The sequence below is a fragment of the Orycteropus afer genome, unplaced genomic scaffold (genome assembly GCF_000298275.1).
Source record: "Orycteropus afer afer isolate SDZICR_OR568_19922 unplaced genomic scaffold, OryAfe1.0 scaffold00766, whole genome shotgun sequence".
Classification (NCBI taxonomy): Eukaryota; Metazoa; Chordata; class Mammalia; order Tubulidentata; family Orycteropodidae; genus Orycteropus; species Orycteropus afer.
In genome coordinates this window covers 215,329-216,459 of record NW_006922353.1, presented here as the reverse complement: position 1 = coordinate 216,459, position 1,131 = coordinate 215,329, and positions in this window count along the sequence as shown.

The window sequence follows — 1,131 nt, the reverse complement described above, 5'->3', positions numbered from 1 at the left end:
AACACTGCATCCAGGGGCGGCGGACTGGTCAGCCTCCTGAGGCCTGCACCCACCTCCCGATCTATACATGTTTATGAAGTGGTACAGTCACCGGGGGTTTTCGTGACAAGCCATGCTAGGCCGGCTGGTGGCCAATGCAGTGGTCAGCTCCCCTCTGCAGGAACTGCGAGACGTTTCGGCGGAGAAGGAATTTCTTTCCATAGGCGGTCACAAGGGGGTCACGAGTAGATGTTCCTCCCTGAAAGGGCTGGCATCAGCGGCTGCCAGCCCAGCTCTCCCCAGAAGACATGGGGAGGGGGAGCCAAAGAAAGGGAGTACAAAGTCTAAGATGGCGGAGTGGGAACCATTTGGGGTGTTAGAAAGGCCTAAATCATGTGACTTTGGTTTGAGCTTTGCTCCCATAAAGACGGACAGCCTCAGAAAGCCAGCTGAGGAGGCATGTTTCCGTGTTTAACGAACATCACCATAGACCCAGCCTCTGTGAGAGTCCCCAGTGACTCTCACCTCTTACTTTTTGTGCTGTGTAATCACTCTACGTCAGAGTTGACCTGCAAAAACAAAGAACGTGTCAGAAATAGCAGACTGTGACTTCCAGGGCTGGGTCATAAACACATTGCTATCTGCATGGAGAACTGCCACCATGGACAGCTGTCCCCTTGGTCAAGAGACCAGAAGACCCAGCTGGTGCCCAGCTTCCATTACTTAACAATGATCCAAGATTCTAGTGAAGACTCCTGATCAAAAGGGGGTGGGGATGTGGGACAGAATTTAGGTTCTTACAGAATCCAGACTTTCTAGGGTCACAGAGATGGGGGGAGAAGACCCCAAAACTATGGCCCTGAGGTCATCTTTCAACCTTACGCCAAAAACGTCCCCTGAAATCTTTAAACCCAGCAACAGTTGAGCTGAATTAATGGAAAATGTCTACCATGAGCACTGTACTCTTTTGGAAAACTGTCCATATGAGATCAGACTGACAGCAGCAACTTGAGAGGTTGGCTATGAAGCTCATTGGGCAGTGAGTTTACGTGAGTAAGGAAGGAACCATTCAGAAAAGGCGGGTGGGAATGGTCGCACACCTTGAAAACTGTCATCAAGGTCACTGAATTGTACATGGAGAAGCTGTTGAAT